The 23,966-nt window shown below is 38.3% G+C and overlaps 1 protein-coding gene across 1 annotated transcript in view; it reads right to left on the reverse strand.

Annotated features, from left to right (window-relative positions):
- Positions 1-23,966, reverse strand: part of ARHGAP5 (Rho GTPase activating protein 5) — a 62,257-nt gene that overhangs the window by 27,793 nt on the left and 10,498 nt on the right.

Consider the following 23,966-nt stretch of genomic DNA (forward strand, 5'->3'; position numbering starts at 1 on the left):
AGTATTAGTATGATGAAATATACATACACGGTTTGGATCAAAGAAATATTTAAAAGCCATAGCCGACTTAAATTTCCATCAATATGTGACTCATTAAATAAATTCTGCTAGAAGAAACAACCTGAGCAATAGAGACAAAACTGAACAGAAAATAAAAATGGTTGGAATAAAATGTTCTCTTTGTAAAATAACAGAAGACTGGACAGGTAAGAAAAGATCAGAAATCATTTTTCTTTTTTTCCTAATGATATATCTTACTAATTTATTTTTAAATTTTTGCCAAAGAGAGAGAGAAAAAAAAAGAGAGAGAGAGAAAGAAGGCAAGAAAGCACTCTCCATGAAGTACAGTCATGCTACAATTCCTTCTCCTCCATTTCTCCATTCCTCTTAGAATTTTGGATGTACAAGCATCTGATATGTTTCTCAAGCCACATGGTCTATTATTTGAACCTGAACCAAAGCGTCAGCCATGTCAGATCTGGCTCCATTAACAACCAGGCCACAGAAATAGTTTTTTTTAATGCCAATACCAGGGATAAATGAGGAGAAGGCTATGCCCAATTCAGTTCAGGTGTGGTCTCTTCATCTTATTTGGTTTTGAAGCAGGTCCAAGTAAGGTTTTCATGTATACCTATTTTGTAAGAACTTAATACCAAAAAAACTTAATATTGATTATACAATAAGGCTATGTAACTCCACTAACTTTTTGTCTCATAATTTGCCCCTTATTCCTCCATGTTCATCCCATCTACTGCTTCTTAAATATTAAGATTATTTTCAAAATATTAAAAAAAAACACTAAATAATAATTTTCAGAGTTTAACATCAATCTAGCATTACAGAGAAAATGGGTTCTTGATCAGGGAGTAAACATCTCAAAAACCTCAGGAAGTATTATCTGAAATCAAACCGTGAAACAGATTGTCAGCTGAGAATCGCTTACGTATAGAAAGATGAGAAAGTTTTTAGAAATTCAAAGAAGATGTTGCAGCACTTTTACTGATAGCCCTGCCTCATTTTTCAGTCTAATTTCATCTACAATTTTTCATTTTCTCTGGTATAAATTGTTTATCTCTTCATATCATTATTGAATGTCTAAAACAATAGTGCTCTTCATAGTTTCTCATTTTTTCTGGAGGAGTCTTTCCTTTGGATGGATACCCTGATGTATCCTTCCAAGGATCTGGAAATCTTGACTACTTAACTAAGTCTTTTCATTACCAGGCTGTTCTATTAAGCAAACTGTCAGAGCTCATGAAATCTCATTTTGAAGTCTTATATCTTTATCACTCTCTGGTAACACAGATCATACATAAACCTGGTACATACAGATTATAAATAACAAGATAATTAAGTGTCTGGAATGTTGTCAACAGCACACTCACTGATCTGGCTCAACAGCTAATCTACCAAGTGGTATGGATTCTTACTTCTTAAATGACCACTTCACTAACTTCCACCTCTGAAACGAAATAAGGAAGTAGAAATAAAGATACTATAAAGGAATAAATGATAAAGAGATCTTAGTCTGCAGGGTCACCTGAGAAATACAAAACTGTAAGAAAAATAAGCTAGCTAGCTAACTAGTCCTGTTACAATCAACTTTTTTTTTTTTAAGAGAGATTTTTGCCATAGCATGTGTGCACTCACCGTAGAGACAGACAGACAAAATGCAAGATGTCATCCCTAGGGAATTGGCCATGCCACAATCCCTTCTCCTCTATTCTCCTCTTGGGATCTTGGGCATGAACTCACGTGAGCTTTAAGTCACCAGGTCCAGGACTCAAACCATGGTTGATTATGTGGGAGTCCAGCAATGTAACCATCACACTATCTGCTGGTCCCCCAATCAACTCTAAAAAAAATCCTTTTTAGGAGCCAGCAGATGGCGTGGTGGTTAAGAGCACTGGACTCCCACCTGGCTGACCATGGTTCAAGTCCTAGACCTGGTGGCTTGCTTTCTCACTTTCCCTCTCTCTCTCTGATCAAATTGAAAAATAAAAGAAATAACGTTAAAATAAAAATAATTCTTAAAAAAAATCCTTTATTAAAGAAAAAAAAGGAAAAAAAAAAAGCTTCAGCTGTAGAGACAAGAGAGGGAAAGTGAGAAATCAGCCCTTCCCCTCAAGGGGAGGGTGGTCACACCGCAATTCTTTCTCCTCCATTCTCCTTTTAAGATTTTGAGCACGCATATGCATATAGCTCCCAGTGTGAGCTTCAAGCCACCAAGTCTGGGACTCAAATCATGGTCAGCCATGTGGGAATCCACCTCTTTAACCACCACTCAAATTGCTGGCCCAAGAAATCCTTTTAATTTTTTCTAGAATTATTTATTTATTATTATTATTTTAAATTTGTGAAAGGGCATATGTGCTCACTAGAGAAAGACCGAGAGAGAAGGAAAGTGAGAAAGCAAGCCTCCAAGTCTGGAGTTGGTCAAACTGCGATTGACCATGTAGGAGTCCAGCATCTTAACATCCATGCCACCTGCTGGCCACAAAAAATCTTTTCAATACTGACTTTTAGAAGTTCATCTAAACTTAGATGACTCTGAAATCATTCTATCTCTACTCTTGGTTCATGAATAGTGAAAGAAGAAGAAAAAATGAAATCTAAACTTTAAGCAGCCCTGAAAACTTAAAACTGAGGGGGGGTGAGACAAGAAAGCAAAATAAGGCAGATTCTCAGGCCTATGTTCAGTAATGATCTCTGAAGGTTCACAAAGCTATAAGGTCAAGTTATTTAATTCTGAAGTTTCACCAAGATTTGGGGCTAGTAAATTTAAGGCAATGAAAGGCTAAGTGGCAACTGCAAGGAATCTCTGACCAAGCTCTCGGGACTTTTTTAAACACAGAACTATTCTTGACAGTCAAGTTATGATCCATATATATTAGGAGGAAAAAAAAGCCTATGTGACTTTAACTAATACCCAATTAAGTAATGACATTACTACTAAGAAAAATTCTAAAAAAGAAAAAAACACAGTTTTGGATTAGACATTCCTGTAATACCTTTGAAACTTAACAAAAATGTATACAGTTCCTTTTTCTATAAGTAATGATTTTTAACCACCAAAATCAGTTGAAGTTCTTTTGCAGTAACTTTTGGGGACATCAGATGGCATGGTGGTTATGTCGCTGGACTCCCACATGGTTGACCGTGGTTCTAGTCCCGGAACTGGTGGCTTGAAACTTTTACCAGGTGCATATGTATGTGTTCCCCAGATCCTAGGTAGAGAACGGAGCAGAAGGGATTACAGCATGGCCATCCCTCCTTGGGGGAAAGAGGTGATCTCTCACTTTCCCTCTGTCTCTGTCTGTCTCGCTCCAGTGAGCACACATGCCCTAAGGCAAAAATCTCTTAAAGAAAAGAAAGTGACTTTTTCAAAAAAAGAATTATTTAATTTTATTTGGGAGTCCAGCGCCCTTTAACCACCACATTACCTGCTGGCCCCAAAGAAAGTGATCTTTTTAAAAAAATTATTTATTTATTTTTGTTTATTTATTCATTTATTTTAATTTGACCAGGGAGAAACACAGAAAGAAAGAGAGGGAAAGTGAGAAAGCAAGCTGCCAGGTCCAGGACTTGAACCATGGTTGGCCAAGTCAGAGTGTCTGGTGCCTTAATCACCATGCCACCTGCTGGTTCCCGAAAGTGACTTTTAAAAACCTCTCACATTAAAAAAAAAAAGAAAAAAAAAAGGGCACCAGCAGACGGCACAATGGTTATGTCACTAGATTTCTACCTACTTGACTGCTACTCAAGTCCCTGAGCCAGTGGCTTGAAACTCATGCCGGGCATGTGTGCATGCAAGCCCAAAATCCCGAGAGGACAGAGAATAGAGGAGAAGGGACTGTGGCATGGCCATTCCCCCTGGGAGGTGATTTCTTGCTTTTTGTCTGTCTCCGTGGTGAGTACAAGCACCCTATAGCAAAAAATCTCTCTCAAAAAAATAAAATTCTCTCATATAATTCTGATATACTCCTTTTGGTCAAGAATTGTTAATCTTGGGACCAGCAGTTAGCGTAATGGCTATATCGCTGGACTCCCATGTAGTTGACCACGGTTCGAGTCCTGGACCCAGTGGCTTAAACTCACACTGGGCACATGTGTGTGCATGCCCAAGATCCTGAGAGAATTGAGAAGGGAATGCGGCATGGCCATGCCCCCTGGGGGGTGATTTCTTGCTTTCTGTCTCTCTGCCTCTCTCTGCCTTTCTGGAGAGTGCACGTGCCCTATAGCAAAAACCTCCCCCCAAAAAAAGAATAAAAAAAAAAAGAATTGTTAATCTTGGGATCAGCAATTGGCATAATGGTTGTCTCCGGACTCCTACACAGTTGACTGTGGTTCAAGTCCTGGACCCAATAACTTAAAATTCACACCAGGTGTGTGTGTGCGCACACACGCACACGTGCACCTAAGATCCTGAGAGGAGAATAGAGGAAAAGGGATTGTGGCATGGCCATTCCCCCCAGGGGATGATTTCTCGTTTTCTGTCTCTGTCTCTCTGGCAAGCACATGCAATCTATAGCAACAATTTCTCTTAAAAAAAAAAAAAGAGGAATTGTTGATCTTTATAGCTACATATGCATACCAATACAAAATGGTTTATATAAATTAACAACTACTTCATAAATGAAATTATCTAAGACTAGATGATTATAATTGCTGTAAAATGCCATTGAGGTTTTCTGAATATAGGAGAAAAATGAAAAGTAATGCTACTTTGCTGTTTATATCTATAGCTTTCAATGAACCCTTAGTCAGAAAAGGCATTTTCAATTAAGTAATTGTGCCAATGTAAAACGAGATCTCACTTATTTGTCTAATCAAATATTCATTACTATATTCAATTATATCCTAATTTCTGCTTAACTGTAAATGCCCACGACCTTTTTTCCAGCGATTTAAATCTCAAGTCTGCATACTCTCAGTAAAACAGAACATTCCATTCACAAATAATGTAAAAAATGTCATCAATTAAATGTCCAGCAAATATTAAAAACTCTCATTAGTTTAAATAAATAGGACTAGGAAGAGGACATATAAATATTGGGTCACCAGAAAGTCATGATGCATTTTTGCATAGAAAAATAAGTCATGACTTTTCCTGATGACCCAACAGCTCTTTCTAGATATTGCTTCTCCTTTATTTATTTTTAAAATTTTGCTACAAGATGCTGCTTATCCTATTTCAGTAATATCAGCAACATAATAACTAGCGGTCATTTAAGCAACATACTCAAATAAAAAAAATTTAGCTCCACAGGCCAGCAGTTGGCTTGGTGGTTCATGCAATGGACTCCATCATGGCTGACCTCGTTTGAGTCTCAGACCTGGCAACTTGACACTCATGCCAGGCGCATGTCTGTGTGTATCCAAAATCCTGAAAGGAGAATGAAAAAGGGATTGTGGCATGGCCATCCCTCCTTCAGGGTGATTTCTCACTTTATCTCTCTGTCTCTGGTGAGCACACGTACCCTATGGCAAACACCTAAAATGAACAAACAAAAAAATACCACAAACACACACACTAACTCCTTTTATGGTATCTACTGCAAGAATAAACAACATTGTCAGCAATCAGACTGTCAACATTCCAGACAACGTCAACACTGCTCCAAGGGGACACACAGTTATTGTGAAGGGCCCCAGAAAAACCTTCAGAGGGACTCTGATCACAATGTAGAACTGAGTCTCTTTGGAAAGAAAAGGAGAGGTGCAGGGAAACAGAAAGGAAATGGCTAGAGTCTGCACTATCTGTAGTCCTGTACAGAACATGATTAAGGTATTACTATAGGCTTCCATTACAAATGAGTCAGTGTGCTAATTTCCCCATCAACGTTGTTATTCAGAAGAATGGGTCTCTTGTTGAAATCTAAAATTTGTTGGATGAAGAATATATCTGGAAGGTTTGAATGCAAAGAGATAGTGCTTCAGTATTTCAAGTTCAGAAATGTGAATTGATCCTTGAAGGAAGCAATACTGAATTTATTTCAAATTCATCTGCTTTGATTCAGCAAACTACAACAGTTAAAAATAAGGATATAAGAATATTTGGGGAAGATATCTATCTCTGAAAATGGACTTAGCAGGCTGGTAAGATCGAAGAGTTCTCCAGCTACAGAAATAAAATGACAGATGATTTCTAAGACCTTTACGTAATAAAAGACAACCACTAGGGAAAAAAATCATTTAAAAACAAACAAACAAAAAACCTCAACTGGGTCACTGGTAACTAACAAACTGAACAAAACTTAAGTAGCAAAAGGCAGTTGACTAACTTTTAAAGAAACAATACAAGAAATACAATTTGGGTCTCTAGTCTCTTAGACGTGGTTCTTGAAATAAAAGATCAAAGAGGAAATAAGATAACAAAAAGACATATTGTAAAGAAACAGAAGAAAAAACATTCAACATAGAAATGAAAATCTCTTCAGAAGTAACAAGATTAAGACGACTTAATATCATTGAAAACATCAAGATAAAATGTTAAAGATCATCAAAATTCCTCTTTCTACTCTATCATTCCTATTATTATACACACCAAAAAATAATGGGTTTTGCTGTCACTTACAAAAGAAGTCTCAGAATAGCCCCCTTGTACACTGGTTAAACACAATGCATTAGGATCCAAATCCCACATGGTCAACTGAGGCTCAAATCTTGGCCTTGAGGGCTTGAAAAGCATGCATGCCCCAAACCTGATGAGATGGAAAAAGGAATACATCATGACTATGTCCTGTTGCAGGAGTAGGGAGTGGGGTGGTGGTGGTGCTTTCTCTCTCTGGCAAGTGCACGCAGCCTTTGGCAATTAAAAGAAAAAAGTAAATGGATTAATAGTAATACAAAATAGTCTCAATCTTCATCTCCCTACTAGATACTGCTCCAAGTCCAAGATGTACTCCATTTTGTAGACAACTATGCAGAAGTAACCCATACTACCTGTCTCTAATTCCCTCTTCTATTTACTCTTAAATACACTTAATCTGTCACCCTCACCACTCCACTAAATCTACCCTTTTAAAAAAGTTTTTTTTAATTGGGACTGGCAGATGGTGTAATGGTTGTATCACAGGACTCACATGTAGTGACTGCTGTTTAAGTCCTGGACTCAGCAGCTTAAAACTCACTCCAAGGCACGTTGTGCATGCATGCCCAAAATCTTGAAAAGAGAAGGGATGGTGGCACAGCCATCCCCCAAGGGGTGATGTCTCCCTTTCTGTCTCTGTCTCTCTGGTGTGCACACACGCCCTATAGCAAAAATCTCTCTCTTAAAAAAATAATTTGGGGGACCAGCAGGAGGCATGTATTCCCTTCCTCAAGCCACAAGCTTTGTTGCCTTTAGAGGTGCTAGACACTCCCATGGCTGACCATGGTTGAAGTACAAGACTTTGTGGCTTGCTTTCTCACTTTCCTTCTCTTTCTCTCTCTTTCTAGTCAAATTTAAAATACATGAATGAATACATTTAACAATTAAATAATTCTTAAAAATTTTTTAATTGCTAGAACGTTTTGCACTTGCCAGAGGGAGAGATGGAGAGAGAAGGAGAAAGCACCCTCCAACGGAGACTGATCATAATGTAATCCTTTTTCCTCCATTTTTCCATCCAGTCAGGATTTTTGGCAATCACACACCTGCACCCAGCACATTTTTCAACCCATTGAAGCTGGGAATTAAAACTACTGTCAGCCGTTGTGGGATCCAAATCGTACTTAACCACTGTGATATGGGGCTGGCCATAAATCTGCTCTGAGTTCCCCACTGATTGTTTTGCTATGGCGAAGTCCAAGTTCTCATCTTACTTTATTTTTCAACAGTCACTTTCTTTGCATACTTCTAGAAAACCCACTCCTATTACCTCAACCATTCTCTTTCTTCATCTCCTTTAGTGGTCCCTCCCCACCAAACTTGTAAAGTTGTGAATATGCCTGCATTTACTGTCTTTTTTTCCTCCATCTAAACTCACCCTCTTGAAAATCTCATCTATGCAGATAACCTAAATCGATATTTTCAGCTCACCTCTCTTTTGAACTCAAACTAACATAAAATGTATTACCTGATGTCTTCACTTGGAAGCTTGAAAGACTGACTTAACATATACCAAAACTCGTGATGCTCTCCTTAAAATATGTTCTATCTAGGCCAGCAGTTGCCATGGTGTTTAAGGCACTGGACTACCACATAGCTGACCATGGTTCGAGTCCTAGACTTTTCCCTCTCGTTTTCTGTCTCTCTGATGAGTGCACACCCCTCATAGCAAAATTTAAAATAACTACAATAAAATAATTAAACAAGTAATTCTTTAAAAAAAAATGTGTTCTATCCATGGTCACCTTAGTTGCTGGCAAGTCTATCATTTCAATTGCTTAGGCTAAAATCCTGGAGTCATCCTTTATCTCTCTTCTTTTTCTTTCACAGAGGGTGCATACACTCACTGGAGCAAGAAGACAGAAAAATAGAGAAAGTGAGAAATCACCCCTCAGGGGGATAGCCACATCACAAACCCTTCTCCATTCTCTTCTTGGGATTTTGGGCACATGTGCACACACACGCAAGGCATGATTTCCAAGCTTACAGGTCTAGAACCTGAAATGCAGTCAGCTAAGTGGGAATCCATTACCTTAACCACCACACCACCTGTTGGCTCACTCCCAATTCTTAAGCTGCCATCATTGCATATATCTGGATTACTGAGTGGTTTACTTAATTAATACCCAGTGCTTCTAGCACCATGCTACAGGCCATTCTCAACAGAGCAGTCAGAATGAGCTAGCTCCCTGCAATAAAGGCCTGCAATGCCACATACAATCTGTATTATTTGAACTTTGATCTTCTGTATTCTAACCTGTACTTCATGTATTCCCTTCCTCAAGCCACAAGCTTTGTTGCCTTTATTGAAGGAAGAAAAAAGAAAAAAGGGTCTATCCATATGACTATCCTCCTCCTTCAGTCTCCCAAGTGAGATCACATGAGAGCACACACCCAATTCTTTTTTCCAAATAGGATCTTGGCATATTGTCCAGGCCTGCCTTGAGCTGGTGATTCTCTACCTTCCCAAACTGCTAGGATTACAGGACAGAGAGACAAAAAGCGAGAAATCACTGCCCAGGGGGGATGGTCACACCGCAATCCCTTCTCCTCCATTCAGGATCTTGGGCACATATGCACATGCGCCTGACATGCGTTTTAAACCACCGGGTCAGGGACTCAAACCACGGTCGACTACATGGGAATCCAGCGACATAGCCACTGCACCAACTGCTGGTCCCTATGGCCTTTAGGTTTGACTGGCAATTGAATCTGGGTTTCCCATGTTGACTCAGCCTGCAGAGCACGGTGTCTGAGAAGACTGCGCCATGGTGGCTGGGCCATTTGTTATTTTTAAAAAATTATTTAACTGTATTTATTATTTTCCAGTTTGATCAGAGAGAGAGGGAGGGAAGGTGAGAAAGCAAGCTACCAGGTCCAGGACTTGAACTGTAGTCAGCCACATGGGAGTCCAGTGCCTGTAACCACCACACCATCTGCTGGCCCCCCTTTTGCTATTTTAACAAGCCAAGAATGTTCCTACTTTAGGACTTTCACATTACTAGTTCCCTATATCTTCTTAATAAGGCCTACTCTGACCACTTGATTAAAAATTGCATCCTAGGGGCTGGCAGGTGGTATGGTAGTTGAGGGCACTGGACACCCACATGACTGGTTTTAGTTCCAGACCTGGAGGCTTGCTTTCTCACTTTTCCTCTCTCTCTTTCACTCTATCCCTCTCTGGTCAAATTAAAATAAACAAATAAGTTAAAATAATTATTTTTTTTAAAAATTGCATCCTATCGCTGTCTTCCTCAGTACTTCCAATCCTTCTCAACCTACTTTTTCTCCCCACAACACTACATAATTTGCTCACATATTACCTTTTTCTCTTTGGAATGGCATAGGGGGGAATTTCCCCCTGGCAAAAATATAAGATCTATACAAAGGCAAAGTCTCTTTATCTACCTATTTACCAAAAACTCCAAAGATCTGTAACACTGTGGAAAGAATTAGTACAAGAAAGATATTTAAGATTTCTTCTAAAATAATGAGCTAAATTTGTAAATTAAATGACTTTACCAGGTATGAGGAGACTTCTGAAAGTATACGGAAAAACAGAATTAAAAAATAAAAATAGGTGGAACCAGCAGATGGTGTAAAGGTTACGATGCTGGATTCCCACGTCCCACGTAGCCAAATGCAGTTCGAGTTCTGGACCCGCAGTATAATGGTTGCATTGCTATACTCCCAAGTAGCCAAATGTGGTTTGTTCCAGACCTGGCAGATTAAAACTCACGCCAGGTGTGTGTGTGTGTGTGACTCACGCGAGGTGTGTGTGTGTGTGTGTGTGTGTGTGTGTGTGTGTGTGTGCCCAAAATCCCAAGGGAAGAAAGGAGAAGGGATTGCAGTGTGGCCATCCCCCGTGGGGGGGGGGTGATATTTTTGCTTTCTATCTCTCTGGCAAGTGTATATGCCCAATAGCAAAAATCTCCAAGACAAATAAACAAAATAAAATAAAAATAGGACTATCCTGTGGCCTTGTGATTAAGGGAGCCAGAACCTACACGGTCATGGCACAGTTCAAACCCTAGCCCTTGCTGCTTGTAAAACCAACTAGGGGGAACCAGCAGTTAGCGTAATGGCTATGTCACTGGACTCCCATGTAGTCGATCACGGTTCGAGTACCGGACTTGGTGGCTTAAACTCACGCCGGGTGTATGTGCATGCATATCCAAGATCCTGAGAGGAAAATGGAGGAGAAGGGACTGTGTCATGGCCATCCCACCTGGGGGCTGATTTTTTGCTTTCTGTCTCTCTGTATGGCGAACACACACGCCTTATAGCAAAAACCTCTCCCCCCCAAAAAAAAGAAAAAGAAAAGAGAAAAACCCACTAGGTCCATGTGCATGCATGCCAAAAATCCCAACAGGATTGAGAAATGAAGAGGGGATTGCAACATGACTACATCCTATTTATATATAAATAAAAACTATTTCTCAAGATAAGTCCCTCAAATTCAAGACACTTTCATAAGTGATAATCACCAGCCACTTAGTGTGTCCCTATAGAACTGAGTGTCCTGGGAATGTAATTGTCTCAATGCAGTCTTTTTTACTGTATTAACTGAAGAAAAATGGATGCATTTTAAATATTTTTTTTAATTGCACTTGCCAGAGAAAGCACCACTCAATGAAGCATGATCACATTGCAACTTTCTCCATCTACCCATTCTGTCAGAAAGAATTCTGTCAGAATTTTAGGCATGCAAGCACACACATGATTTTTTTTTTAAAAAGAGATTTTTACTATAGGGCATGTGTGCTTGCCTAAGAGAGACAGAAAGCAACAAATCACTCTCTAGGAGGAATGGCCACAATGTAATTCCTCCATGCTCCTCTCAGGATTTGGGGCACACATGCCTGGTATGAGTTTTGAGCCACCGTGTCTGGGACTTGAACCCCGATCAACTACGTGGGAGTCCACCGATGTAATCATTAGTCCTTCTGCTGGTCCCCACACCCTACATTTTTTAAGCTACCAGCGCCATTGAAACCCGTCAGGCATGTGGGAGCGGACATAACTAATCACTAGGCCACAAGACCGGCTCACTCTTTAAAACTAGGAACAAAAACGAGTCAGAAGGAGTCAAATTAGGATTGTTAAGGCATCTGCCTAGTGAGTCCCCAGCAAAAGTCTCACAAAATTGACTTTGAGGACAAGAATGAGCAGAAGCATTATTTTGATGGAGACGGATTCTCTGATGAAAGTTTCCTGGCTTTTTTCTGCTAAAGCTGTGATTGACTTTCGTAAAAACTCTCATACTCTCATAACAAGAAGATGTTTATTGTTCTTTGGCTCTCCAGGAAACTGACAGGCAAAATGCCTTGGGCATCCCAGCAAACACCTCACTACCAGTCATTTAATTAACTGCACATAAAACAGTATGTGATTAAGCATTCAAAAATGAGATGTAAGGCTTAAACCTAGACTTCAAAAGATGGACCTTTCAAAGGAAAGGATAAAGTCAGAGATATTTCAGAAATTTAGAAAGGATATAGTCTGTTATTTATACATCTAAACATTTGGTTGCTTACTGAATGTTAGAATAAGGGGTCAGAAAACAAAAAAAAGTTTCATTTATTTACTGCCTACTATACGTTAGGCACTAGTTAATACTATATGCATAATCTTAATCTTCACAGCAGCTCTGAGATTGTCATTATTATTCATCTATTATGACCTACCTGAAACTTAAGAGTGTTTGTAGGAGTGAGTAATAAAGGTATAAAGGTCAGCAAGAATCATACTGCAAATGACTTTGAAAGGAATTTGAACTTTATACAAAGGCTACAAATATACTTTGTAGGAGGAGGGATCAATTACTTCTATTTTAGCACTATACCTCAGAAGCAACACAAAGTAGTCAAAAGTAATGATAAATGAGACACAGAAACTTAAGTTACTACACCATAAATACTAGTGAGAATGTGGAGAAACTGCATCCATCATATATTGTTGGTAGACATTTAAAATGGTACACCCACTTTACAGTAGTTTCTTATAAGACTAAATATAAAATTACCATATGATGCAGCAATTATACTCTTGAGCATTTATCCCAGAGAAATTAAAATTTATGTTTACATAAGATATGTACTCAAATAGGGAACCAGCAGTTAACATAATGGCTATGTCGCTGGATTCCCACGTAGTCGACCGCGGTTCGCATCCCGGACCCAGTGGCTTAGAACTCACGCCGGGCGCATGTGCGTGCGTGCCCAAGACCCCAAGAGGAGAATGAAGGAGAAGGGACTGCGGCGTGACCATCCCCCCTTGGGGGTGATTTTTCGCTTTCTGTCTCTATGTCTCTGTCTGTCTGGCGAGTGCACATGCCCTATAGCGAAAACCCCTTTAAAAAAAAAAAAAAGTACTCAAATGTTTATAGCAACTTTATCTGTAATAGCCCCAAACTAGAAACAACCTTATGTCCTGGAATGGGTTAAAAATCTGGTATTACCATTCCATGGAGTATTACTCAGCAAGAAAAAGGAACAAAGTATTAAAACAAGCAATAACTTGACTAATTCAAGGACATGCTGAATGAATAGCTAATCCTAGCAAGTTACATTCTATATAATCCTATTTACATGACATTTTGAAATTATAAAATTACAGAAATAAAAGACAGATTAATGGTCACCAAGGATTAGGCATGGGAGAGAGGATAAGGAGGAGGAAGGTATGGTTATAAAAGACAACAAAGGACCAGCCAGTGGCATGGTAGTGGCATGGCTGGATCATAGGTTGCCAGCACTGCAGTTCAAGTCCCGGACCCAGTGGTTTGAGAAACATGCTGAGTGCATATGTACATGTGCTCCAAATCCCAAGAAGAAAAGGAGATGAGACTATGGGTGGCCACCATGGGGGAATGGAATGCTTTCTCATTCTCTGTCTCTCTGGCAAGTGTGTACGCTTGCCTTCTAATAAAAAAATATTAAAATTTAAAAAAAGAACAACACAAAGGATCTGTTGGTGATGAAACTGTGTTGCACCTACTGCGGTGGAAGAAGACACATAAACCTATATATGTGTGAAAAATAACACAAAACTAAATATGCTTATACATAAGAATAGGAACAAGGCTGCGAGATCTAAGAGCATTAATTAATTAATTAATGTCAATACACTGGCAGCTTTGCAAAATGTCACCAGTGTGGGAAACCGGGCAAAGGATACACAGAATCTCTCTGCATTATTTCTTTCTCCTTTTTTGTAAAAAAAATAATGATCTTATTTAAATTTATTTATTTATTTATTATTTATTTATTTAATTTCACCAGAGAGGGACAGGGTGAGAGAGTGAGAGTGAGTGAATGAGTGTGTGAGAGACAGAGAGAGAGAGAGACAGAGAGAGAGAGAAAGTAAGCTACCAGGTCCGGGACTAGAACCATGGTCCTTAATCACCACATCACCTATAGGCCCCTCTCTTTCTTACAATGGCATGTGAATCCACAATTATCTCAAAGTGTCTAGTAACAATTTTTTTAAAAAAAAGTTATTGCAATAATCGGCATAAGAAGTAATGACAACCTCAATAAGATTGTGACAATGGAATGGAAGCAACATGTTTTACAGCAGAATAAAGAGCAAACACATATAATAAGCAGCAATAACACGCAACTCTGGCCCATAGTAGTGCCTTCCAGTAGACAGGTTCTTACCCAATAATAGTAATAGGGAAGTAAAAGCCATAACCTAAGACAAAAAAATTGTACTTTTTAAAAAGAATTATTTAATTTTACTTTTTTTTTTTGAGAAGTTTTTGCTATTGGGCGTGTGGTCACCAGAAAGACAGACAGAAAGCAAGAAATCACCCCACAGGGAGGATGGCCACGCTGCAATCCTTTCTTCTCCATTCTCCTCTTGAGATCTAGGGCACGCACGCACATGCGCCTGGCGTTGAGTTTAAGCCACCAGGTCTGGGACTCGAACCGTGGTCGACTACATGGGAGTCCAGCGACATAGCCATTACACTAACTGCTGGTCCCTAATTTTACTATTTTTTTTTAAATTTCCTATAAGACTCATGTGCTCACAAGAAAGAAAGAGAGAGAGAAAGAGAGAGAGAGAGAGAGGAAGTAAGAAAGCAAGCCACCAGGTCCAGGACTTGAACCACAACTGGCCATGTGGGAGTCCAGCACCTCAACCACTTATGTCACTTGCTGGCCCAAACCTTGTCTCTCATATTGAATAGGTACAAACACACCTTGTATGTCTGATTTCTAGAATATCATATGAATTTCCTTAAAAACTGCATTTTGCTACACCAGGGTTCTCAACTTCAGAATTACTGACATTTGGGTTATACACATCTTTGTTCTGGGAGATGGGCTGTGAATTCTGGAATATTTAGCAGCATCCCTGGCTTCTACCCAATAAATGCCAAGGGCAACTCCCATCCATAGTTTTGACAGCCAAAAATGTCTCCAGACACTGCCATATGATTCTCAGGGACCCAAACTGACTCTGACTGGGATCACTGTGTAGGCTAATCAAAACTAGGACCAAAAAATCAACTTTGGACAATGGTTACAGACATGTTTCTCAAAAGAATATTACTTTAACAAAGGTCCATGTATAGCTCAAGACTGAGAAACACTACTATAGGGTAATATAAAGATGAATGATAATAACTGCCCTCAAAAGCTTACAATGTAATGAGACAAATTATTTAAGTACAATATAAAGTGACGACTTTAGGTGAGAGAACTAAGTATTACACTATAGTCTAATATATTGGTGTAAGATGCACCAGAGCAGATGTGAGGGTGAAGGCAGCTGGATGGCTGGCTGAGATGTGCAAGTCCCAGACCTGGTGCCTTGAAAAACACACCAGGCATGTGTGCATGCCCAAAATCCCAAGAGAAGGGACTACAGCATGGCCAATCCCCTGGGGGATGCCTTCTCACTTTCCTTCTCTGTCTCTCTCCAGTGAGCATATGGGCCCTATAGTAGAACTACGAAAGAAAGAAAGAAAGAAAGAAAGAAAGAAAGAAAGAAAGAAAGAAAGAAAGAAAGAAAGAAAGAAAGAAAGAGGGAGGGGGGGAGGGAGGGAGGGAAAAAAAGAATGAAGCCTTTACAGGGAGCCAGAAATCTATGGTTTATTTAATCCCTTTTTGAGTCCCCTATGGGAAGGGTCGGCAGGTGGCATGGTAGTTAAGGCACTGGATTCCCATATGGCCTACTGCAGTTCAAGTCTAAGGACTTTGCAGCCTGCTTTCTCATTTTCCCTCTCTCTCTTTCTCTGGTCAAATTAAATAATAATAATAATAAGTAACTCCTAAAGAAAAAAAGGTATAGGTGAGGGATTAGGTTGTAGCTAGGACTTCTGAACATACTTTACAAAACAGGCATTATAAAGGCTCTTTCACACCCTTTAAACTAACACTAACACTGGCGAAGAGAAAATAACTAAGGGTAAATAAATGTGGTCAGGTTCTTGTATACTCTAATCAGGCAAACTCATTCTAGCCTTGATCAGGAAACTTTATTCTCTAAGCACCTCAACATAAACTATCTATCTGGCAACTTTTTTTTTTTTCCTGGCAACTTTATTAATGCCTTTCTTTAATAACTCCTAGTAATACATCTAGGTATTCAAGTGAATGGGGGCAGATTTCTATCCGGTTTTCCGAAATATATTATTTTTGGTTATATTTGAATGAAAAAAAGTTTTAATATTTTACCTAGCATTTCATTCTTAGAATTACTGTCTCGGGACCAGCAGTTAGCATAACGGCTATGTCGCTGGACTCCCACGTAGTTGACTGCAGTTTGAGTCCCGGACCTGGTGACTTCAACTCACGCCGGGCGCGTGTGCCTGTGTGCCCAAGATCCCCAAGAGGAGAATGGAGGTGAAGGGATTGCAGCGTGGCCATCCCCCCTGGGGGTGATTTCTTGCTTTCTGTCTCTCTCTTTCTGGCGAGGGCACATGTCCTATAGCAAAAACTTCTCAAAACAAAAAAAAAATTTACTGTTTCTCCTTGCTTTATATTTCATCTGTTAGGTACTTTCTGTTACCCTATTTGTTGCTAGCCAGAGCATTAGTAAAGAATGAAGAATAATTTCAGTGTCTTTCACCTCTCACACCTTATAACAAGAGTCTGATCCATAAGCCTTTAGGAAGTATGAGGAAACCCTTAAAAATCCAGGAAAACTTTGTACATGTGCATTTTCCCAGAGAAAATACCCAAACTTTCCCTCAGATTTTCAAAGGCTAAGAATAATTTCCAAAAAGTTCAAAACAACTGCCTTTATACAAATTATATAGAAGGTACTTTTTATTTGGACAAAGATAGCCAGAATTACAAGATTACTTATATTTAGTTCTAATAAAAAAATTACTGTTTTAAAAAAGCAATCCCTTCTTCTGTTGTTTTTCTTTTAAGGTCAACGATTTAGCTCTACTTCCTTGAGCACTCTTTGAAAATATCAGTTGAGTTGATAGGAAAACATTTGCACTAGAAATTAAACTGTGTCTATTGTAAAATAACTTTTCTAGTACTGAATGAGACTATTTGTAGTATACCAAATTCTGAAGTACATAAAATTGGCAATCTATAAATTTATCTATAATCTTGCAACAGTAACAACGAGCACTCAAACAGCACAATATTCTGTTAAATGGCTCCTTAACATATAATAACATATTTTAACAATTTCAATTAATTTGCTGCAGAAATTTCAATAATGCATACTACAGCAGTTTTTACTATGCAGGACTCAAGTGAAGATGAAAACACTGGAAAAGATGGTGGTTGAAGGGCATGGGGGCAAAAGCTTTCCTATTCTTCTGGACATACATTCTTTACAAAAGTGACCCTCACTCTACCCTAAGGGAGTGTCTGCAAAGTAATAGATATAATAAATACCCTCTCCTCTATCAACTGCCAAGAAATCACATCAAGAAACTTCCAGGAAATAAGAAAAAGAAAAATTTGAAACTTTCAAGCAGTTTCAGAACATTAAATGTAGCATCTTTGGCTCATTAAATAAAGTACAAGCCAACCCTCTTGGATTTCTAAGTATTGCTCTTTCTATACTAAGCTTTTAAACAAATTTTTATTAAGTCACTAGAATTCCTTCAAGAACCTGATTTTTCTCAATCCAATGACTGTTAAGAGACTGATACACACTAAAAATGAAAAATATGCTTACTCTGTAACTTATGCATTGATATAGTTCAATACCGACATATTTCTATGTATGACATTAGTTTTAGATCTAAAATTAGATCTAATTTTATAACAATTTACAGATCAAATAAAAATAGTAGGTACTACTAGTTAACAGCATTTATTTTATTTAATAATTTTTTAAAGCTTAATTTCTTTCTTCCATGAGAGAAAGTAAAAAAGAGAGAAAGCAGACATCCTCTCCCAATTCCTCAATCTACCCTTTCTCAGCTAGCCAGGGTCACAAAAAAAATGTGTATGCACTGGCATGATTAGGAAGTCCTAGCACAGACCTGGGATGCCATTCATGAAAGTACTGTTATGACACTAATGTACTACCACCTGGCATCATCAGTATTACTTCTGAAAAGGCATTTTACTTAATAAAAATAGTAGGTATGAAGTTCTATCAGTCAGAAGTCAAATGACTATAAACCTAAAATTTACTATTAGGTCTCCAGGAAAGTCACGACATATTTTTCTATGCAAAATGTGTCATGACTTTCCCAACACCCCAATATATTCTAAATGATTACTATATTAATAACATGGCATCAAGTCACTATTGGCTAATATAGAATTATCGTCATCTTCTGATTCAGGATGTATTCATTTGTTTCTTGTTTTTGTTTTTAAAAAACATACCTGTCGGAACAAGCGGATGACATAATGAGGTCGACAGTGATTTGAGTCCTGGACCCAGCGGCTTAAAACTCATGCAAGGGTGCCAGCAGGTGGCATGGTGATTAGGGTGCTGGATTCCCACATGGCAGAACATGGTGCGAGTACTGGACCTGGCAGCTTGCTTCCTTACTTTCTCTCTCTGTCTGTCTTTCTCTAGTGAGTGCATATGTCCTATATCAAGTTAATGAAAAATAATAATGATAATAAAAATAAATAATTCTAAAAAAACCCAAAAAAACCCAAAAAACAATTCGCACAGGGCACATGCGCATGCATGCCCCAAATCCGGAGAGCAGAATGGAGGAGAAGGGATTAAGGTGTAGCCATCCCCCAGGGGGGTCATTTTTTGTTTTCTGTCTTTCTGTCTCTCCCATGAGCACATACATCCTATAGTAAAAAAATCTCAAAACCAAAAAACAATATCTATTTTGGTACCCTTTCCTGGAACAGGTTTAAAACTCTATTAAAATAGCTAAAGAAACAAAATCTTCTAAGACATTATCTGAGAGTAAATTTTATATAAGGAAACAGTATAATATGGAGAAAAGAATATAGCTTGGAAGAAACATAGGAGAATAGAATAGGAACTGGTAACTGCTAACATAAAAGGATGAAAAGATTCAGGACCTGAAAATGAAAGAGAAAAATTTAAAAGAAGCTTAAGGGGCCAGCAGGTGGTGTGGTAGTTAGGATGCTGGACTCCCACATGGCCAACCACTGTTTGAGTACTGGACCTGACAGCTTGCTTTCTTACTTTCCCTTTCTCTGTCTCTGTCCAGTCAAATTAAAATAATAATAATAATAGCAAATAAAATTAAATAATTCTTAAAAAAAGTTTTAAAAAACTGTCAGAATACTATCTTAGAGTAATACACCATAAAAATTCACCAATTATTCAATATTTTACTATATATGGTTTTCAGACGCATAGATTTCAAAAAATTTTGCACCAAAATAAAACAGACACTTTAATTCCATTTTTTCACAAATTTTTTGAAGTACACTCATATTTACTCTTGCTGAATCAAGCTGATAGCATTGAAATGGATTCTAAAGAAAAAAATGGATACTGAAAGAAAAAACATAGGTATATCTCACTTTGTTGAATTCACTTTTTTAAAAACTGACAATTTTATAAATACAACTTGAAATTTCTCTTAGTTTCATTGTTTTAAAGCTCTATGTTAAACAAGACATTGTATTCATTCCCCAGGGTTTCATCTATTGCCATCTCTATTTCACTGTTTCCTAAATATGTTTTCCCAACTCAGATCTCTCCTGAAGACCCATAACTGCCTGTTACCTCTACTTGAGCTATAAAACCAAAGTTGTAATTTCCTCTTCCCAACACCTATTCTGGCAAATTTCTAATGCTCTATCTCAAGAACTGCATTATCACTGATAATGCTGATTAAGCTAGAAACCTAGGAGACATGTTTCCTATTTCAGTAATTATCCTTTCCTCTCCCTCCACAAAATGTTTAACACATCATCAAATTCTGTGGATTTTAATTATCTCTCAAATCCATCCTGTTCTCGATTGTCACCAATCTCTCTCCCTACTCCAACTGCTCCAAGCTTTTATCACAGCTTAAACAACCAGTCTTCCACATCCTCTGCAGCCATTCTCCCTAAAACCAACTGATCTTAAAAAACAGATGCACCCACTAACAAGTTTCAAATTATAAAACTTAGGACAAATATAAAAAACTCCTAACACTGCTTATAGGTCTGAGTCTGGTTATGTCTCTCCTTGTACTACTTTTCCCCTTAGAGAGTTAGCTAATTACATGACTTGGCAGTCAAATCAAGCAGCAGCCTGTTTTGACAAGTTTTATTAGAAGACAGCCATACTCATTAGTTTTCATATTACCTATGACTACTTTGTCACTACAACATGACTACTTACATCATATCATACAGTTACTGTGTGACCCTCAAAGTCTCAAATAATTTACTCTCTATTGCTTTACAGAAAGTCTGCCAATGTCTACACTAGATCAATGATCAAACACACTGATCTCTTTTAAGACCTTAATGTTCCTTTCTACCACATGCATAAGCTATTCATTCAGCATTAATTACTCTCTGGTCCACCCCGTCATTCTCCTAGTTAACTCCTTTTCATCTATTAGATCTCGGTAAAAACACATTTCACTTTCTTAGCTATTAATATTTACATTGGTCTAACCCAACTGAGATCAGTCACATTTCAAGTGTTCAATAGCCTCATCTGGCTAACATGTTGGAAGAAAAGCCGTAAACCAGAGGTCTGTGTCTATTTCTCGGCGTTCTAGTCTATCCTACTGTCAAAGTGTCTACTCCATATACCAGTATCACATTGTCTTAAATATTAAAGTTTTATATGATAGAATATTCATACATACCACTACCATCATCACAATCACCACTCTATCCTTTCTTCTTCAAAAGTGTCTTCCTTATTCTAAATCCTTTATTCTTCCACATACAGATTTGAATCAGGATGTAAAATATCTTCAAACTTCCAATAAAACAATGCATTTAAAGTTTAGTCGAAAGACCACTGACTCCTCTATAGCATGGCATATATACAGACAGAAAGGCAATAGCTTTGACATTCAGTTAGGTCTTCTTTAAAGTCTTTCAACTAAGTTGTACACATTTCTCCATAAGAGTTTATATGTTATAATTATCCCTAGAGAACTCATCATCTGTCATGCTTCTATAAATGGGGGTCTCCTCTACTTTTTCTGCTTTATTTTTCACTGACATTTACAGATGCAAATAAATTTTTTAAAAGTTTATTTCATTCATGATACTATGTGTACAATGTGGGACAGGTATACCCCAACAGGGTCTCATCTACTGTAATTCCCCTTCTCTAGAGCTCCAGAGAAGTCCCTCTATCAGGATCTTGGGCCAGTGCACATACCAAGTATTTACTTTTTCTTTTCTTTCTTTCTTTTTTTTTTTTTTAAAGAGGTTTTTGCTATGGGGCATGGGCGCTCGCCAAAAAGACAGAGACAGAGAGACAGAAAGCAAGAAATCACCCCCCAGGGGGGATGGCCATGCCGCAATCCCTTCTCCACTCTCCTCTCGGGATCTTGGGCACATATGCACACGCACCCAGCATGAGTTTAAGCCAGCGGGTCTGGGACTCAAACTGCAGTTGACTACATGGGAGCCCAGTGACATAGCCATTACACTAACTGCTGGTCCCCACACCAAGTATTTTCAAGCCAACTCAGAAAACCAAACCCTCAGTCAGTCATGTGGCCTCCAGCACTATGTTTTTTGGTACCAACTGTGCTCTCCTAGAAAGCTACTTTGCAAATTCTTTATTAATACTAATAATTTACCTTTAGATCCTTTCTGGCTTCTACACTAACAATCATAAGTCAGAAATAACAATTTTATTTCCTGCTTTCCAACACTTCTAATTTCTTCTTCTTATATTACAGCTTTGACTAGGATCTCCATATAATACATATCTGTCTTGTTACTGAAAGAAAAGAGAATGTTGGTTAAGGCACTAGATTCCATATTAACTGAGTGCACAGTTCAAGTCCTGGACTCGGTGGCTTGAAAAAAACACTGGGTGCATGTGTATCCATACCCAAAATCCCAAGAGGAGAACTGGATAAGGGATTGTGTCATGACCATCCTTCTTGAGGGATAATTTTTTCGCTTTCCCTCACCCTTCTTGGTGAGCACACACACTCCTCAGCAAACTAAAAAAATTAAACTATGTAAGACAAAAAGGAATTTTCCCATTAGGATGATATATAACATTTGATATTTATTGTAAATTTTACTTGTTTGTGTATTCATATATTGTTTGCCAGAGGGTGTGTGTGCTTGCCAGACACACAGAGAAGGAAAGGGAGAAAATACTCCCCATGTGGAAGGGTCATGCTATAACCTCTTCACCTCCATTTCACCTCCTTTTGAGATTTTGGGCATGTGTGCAGGTGCATCTAAGTGTGTTTTTCAAAGACTTGAGCTACACCATCAGCTTATGGGATCAAGCTCTCTTAACCGCCAGGTCACAGGCTGGCCTGATGTGTTTTTTTCAAGGTAAATTAAGTTCTCATCTGTTCCTAAAGTTTTCCCATGAATCTGTTAAATCTTACCAGGAAGTTTTTTCCGCATCCCTTGCCATTATAAAATTTTCTCTTTTAATCTGTTTATGGAGTGAACTACATATATATATTTTCTAATGTTAACGCATCCTTTGGACAATTGGTATAAACCCAGCTTAGATATTGTTTTCTTTTTATATACTGCTGGAATGTTTTTGCACCAGTGAGAAGAAGTCAAAACTTCTGTTGCCAAGTTCTGAAAAAACTTTCAGTTTTCAAGGTATTGTGTCACACACATTTGCAATCAACAGTCTACACAACTTTATCTTAATGATTTTTTTTTCTTTTTTGGTTTTGCTATAGGGTATGTATACTTGCTGGAGATAGAGACAAAGAGAAAGAGAAGGAAAGTGAGAAAGTAACCCCAAGGAAGATGGCCACATCATAGTCCCTTCTCCATTCTCCTCTCTGGATTTTGGGTGTGCACATACATGCACCTGGCATGTTTTACAAGGTGCCAGGTCTTGTAAACTACACAGTCAGTCATGTGAGATCCAGCTGCCTTAACCTCCATGCTACCTACTCGCCCCCCTATTAGATTTTCTTCATGTATATTCATGAGTAGACTGGAACTGTAATTTTACTTTCTTATATCATCCCTGTCTAGTTCAAAAATTTAGGATAGATGACTTCAAAGAATAAACTGAAGAACATATACTTTGTTTTCTATTTTCTGAAATGATCTGTACAACACTGGAATGGAATGACAACTTCCTTGAAAAATGTGTACAAGTATCTGGGCCTGATATTTTCTTGATGGGAAATTTTAATTTCTTTAATTGTTATAGGATTATTCAAACCTTTTCTATTTAGGTAAATTATATTTTTCTAGCCATTTGTTCATTTTATTTGACCTTTCAAATTTGTTGTCATAAAATTATTGATGGTATTCTCTATTATCTAATCTAGTTTCAACTGTATATCCTTTTTATTGATGGTGTTTGTCTCCTTTTTTCTCACCATCTTGCCAGGAATTTGTCCATTTTTCAAGCCTTTTCAAAGAATTAACTTTTAGCTCTGTTGATTTCTCATGTGGCTGCTAGCCACATGACTTATAACTTAATGTATCTGCCTCTCACCAGAATACGCCAATCTCTTTCCTATTTGCAACCTGAAATTCAAAACAACTTTGCTTATGGCTCTCAGGCCGTACTTAATTATCTGCTTTTGGATCTAAACTGACTCCTCAATTTAATTACTTTTGGGGCCATCAGGTGGCATAATGGCTAAGACATTTAATTCACACAAGGTTGAAAAGCAGTTTGAGCCCAAGACCTGGCAGCTTGAAAATCATGCTCGGTGCTTGAGCATGTGCGCCCAAAATCCCAAGAGGAGAATGAAGGAGAAGGGATTGCCTATCTTTCCAGGGGTAGGGGTTGATTTTTCTCT

Source organism: Tupaia chinensis, unplaced genomic scaffold (genome assembly GCF_000334495.1).
Source record: "Tupaia chinensis unplaced genomic scaffold, TupChi_1.0 Scaffold000350_1, whole genome shotgun sequence".
Classification (NCBI taxonomy): domain Eukaryota; kingdom Metazoa; phylum Chordata; class Mammalia; order Scandentia; family Tupaiidae; genus Tupaia; species Tupaia belangeri.